Here is a 3,740-nt window from a genome sequence, read left to right as displayed (position 1 = left end):
ATGAATCGGGAAATTAGTGCCCACATTCCCAACATAGAGAAAAAGAGGAGTTGAAGTCCTAACAGTTTTCTCAGTATCAGACTAAACCACAGATTCAAGGCTCAGCTATTTTGAAAACCTAACATTTTAAAGTCATGCTTTAAAAAAAAATTATATTTGGCCATATTTCAGACTTTTTTGTCAACCCCAAATCATCTATAACAAAGTTCAGAAAAAAAAATATAAATAAAATAATTTTCTAAGTATGTAATTCTAAAAATGTTATAAGTTTTTTTAAATATATTACAATTCTATTTTTTTCTAAAAACAATTGGTGAAATAAGAGGAAATTTTATTTTATTTTATTGTTATTTAAATTGTTAAATTTTTAAATCCAATTTTATTATCTTTTTCCATGCACTATTTGATTTATATACAAACAACTAACTAAGTAAACACTAACAAGTTCCATCACTCTCAACTTTGAACATATAAGATATAAAAATATCAACATATGACTTCGTCATTCATTCTTATATCAAACTTATCAACCTATGTAATTTTCAAAGTCTCATTCATCACATTATAGACAAAAAAACAAACAGACCATAAAATTCCGTAAACAAAACTATACAATGCACCTAAAATGTAGCCGATCCCGCGCTTGCACGGGGACTATGCACCTAGTTTACATAATATTTAGTCAAGCAAGTTGCTCATTCCTCATGCTCATTCTTCCGTATTTGAATGATTGTTGTATTAAATTTTGTTTTTAATAGTATTAATGTATAGAGTATAATTAATATATTTAATTTTTAAAATAAAACATACTCCCTCCGTTTTTTTAATATAAGTCGTTTTAGAACGGTGCACATAGATTAAGAAAATCATTGATTTTTTATATTTTCTAAATAAAAACATCATTAATTATTTACCTAACCACAAATCAACCAATAATAAAATAGAAGGTATATTATCATTGGTCATATAACATTAAGTGTTAATAAATTTTACATAGAAAACCAAAAATATCGCCGGGACAGAATAGCCTAGTGGTAAAACACTAGAGTGAACTGGATCCCAAGGCACACGGGTTCGACTCCTCCGGGATTCCAGAGAGCGCCCAGTGAACAAAAAAAAAAAAAAACCAAAAATATCATATAATTTGGAACATAAAATTTTCTCTAAAACGACATATATTAAAAAACGAAGGAAGTATATTAAAAAAAATGCATTAAAGTCTCACCACTCATGTTTCAAATATAGAGGGAATATTAAAAAAAAATACATACTTTTCCTTTTACTTTTTTTTTACCAATTAAGTCTCACCAGGCATGTATTTTACATTTTTTTTTTAATTTTAAAAGAAAATGCATTAACTATAGATTAAAGGGAAATTCTCTCGAATATACTATTTTAAATTTTTTGTCACAAAAAAGTCTAAAAGTAGAAAATGACCAAAATAGATTAAAGATGCAAATGACCCTTATACTCAAGATATATAAATACAAATCAATAAAAATAATAACTTTTTCGAAATTTTTATAAAAATTATTTTTTAGAAATTTTATTTTTCAATGTTTTTGAAATTCGAATTTTTTTTTTGAAACTGTTTTTAAAAATTTTATTTAATTTTTTTAATATCTATTTTTTAGTTTTAAAGTTTTTAAATCTCACTTCCAACACTCCACTCATTAACTCTAAAGCTTAAATCTATATTAGTTAACTTTAAAGAGTATAAATGTAGCATTGTGTGGAAGATAAATGCCCCGAGTAAGATGAAACATTTCTTGTGGCAGACTATCTCGGGCTGTGTGGCGACGACAGAGAAGCTCATATATAGACACATGGGCACCAATATGAGTTATGCTAGATGTGCTGACCCACTGGATTCGATTAATCATATTATTTTTTAATGCCCCCAACCCTGCAGGTTTGAGCTTTATTGGACTATCCGTCCCTTCCGGGTTACTTCCCGAATACATCTATATACCAAAACATAAACTTTCTGTTTTGGAAGAGAAAAGAAGTGGCTCCTTCGAGACCACAATTCGATACATTCTCATAGATCTGTTGGTATATTTGGAAGGCGAGGAACGACAAACTCTTTAATGGGAAAGTCGTATCCCCGATTGACACTCTCCAACATGCGTCCCTTGAGGCAGAATGTTGGAGGAAGGCTAATGAAAAGGAAGAAGAAAACAAAGACCATGCCGACTCTCTTACTACAGAGGTCCCTCTAGTGTCCTTTGGATACCTCAAATCTCTACCTGTCAAATTGATGCGTCATGGATCAATAATGGCAGTGTTAGTGGCTTAGGGAGGAGTCTTAAGGATCAAATGGGTTCTGAGGTTTTCGGAATGCGGGCATGCAGTAGGAGTCTCTCAGCTTTGTATGCTGAGATGGACGGCTTACTGTGGGCAACCTCATGTTTGAGGGACATGAGGATAGCATTGGTAAGGTTAGAGACTGACTGTTCGGACCTAGTGGACATGACTAAAAATCCGATGGAACGGCCAACATTCACGGCTGAAAAGTGTACCAGAGATTACAGGAGGACATCGAGGATGCGAGTCTGTCACATATTCCTCGGAGTAGGAATGATCGGGCGGATGCAGTAGCAAAAGAAGTAAGGAATAAAGGATATATCTTTTCTCATATAGATCAGACTCGGACGGACGGAGGTGCTCTTCGGAGGATCAGTTCGTCTGCCACCACTTGATCTAGTCTAGATTGACAGCTAACAAAAAAAAATGTATATTTATCTTTTTAATGAAACATTTAGTCATTTTTATTTTTGGAGGCTTTATTTGTGACAAAAAATAATTTTTAACTATCATAAGATATTTCTCTGGACTAAAACATTAAATCCTTTGTATATATTTTTGGACTATCATAAGATATTTCTCATATACAAAAGCTAAAACATCAAATCCTTTGTATATAAAGACAGTATTTATTTAAATTAAGTAGCTTGAGTTTAAATGGAATTAACGTGCTAAGAATAAAATTTTGAAAATAATTAAAATAAATAAATAGAGATTTAACCTGTTTATGTTTAAGAAAAAAATCAAAATAACATTGTTTTGATTTTTTAAAAATTATAAAAATTACATCACTCTATCAGTCAATCAAAACATGACATTAATCAAGTAATTAAATAAAATTTAATGAGTTTAACCAGATTAATATCATAAAACTGGATCTAAGTAGAATCATAATTCAATGGGTCTCAATAAATTTGAGTTTCAAACGACATTTTGAAATGAGCTGGGTTTCCCATTTTTAACATCTCTATACACCATAAACCAGTCGAATTAGTCTTATTGTTGTAAATAGAGAGTTTAGAGACTGAATATTTCTGTGTTATTATTAATGATCAAGGGTTTTTTTTTATATAAAGATTACAAGATGAAGATAAATGGAAAGTATCCAAAACCTAAACTCACTAGGATTAGGAAAACTACTAATACATAATAATGGAAAGATTACATCTACTAGGAAAAGAAAAGGGTTTCTTTTTCTCTAAGCTTTGTGGCCGTCTCTCTCTCTCCTAAAGTCGGCTCTCTCTCTCCTATCTCTAGGGCTTCGGCCGTCTCTCCATCTTCTAGGTATTGGGCCGGTCTTGGACCGGGTCTGGTTAACGGCAATCCACTCCATGATTTATAACACTCCTCCTTGGAAAACCCAGTGGGCCATAACCATACATGTTCTGTAGTACACTTCATGTTGCCTCATTAAAACCTTATCAGGAAAACCC

Source organism: Brassica oleracea, chromosome C7 (genome assembly GCF_000695525.1).
Source record: "Brassica oleracea var. oleracea cultivar TO1000 chromosome C7, BOL, whole genome shotgun sequence".
Lineage (NCBI taxonomy): Eukaryota > Viridiplantae > Streptophyta > Magnoliopsida > Brassicales > Brassicaceae > Brassica > Brassica oleracea.
The sequence above is the reverse complement of the archived record's forward strand: the minus strand, read 5'-3'. Positions refer to the sequence as shown.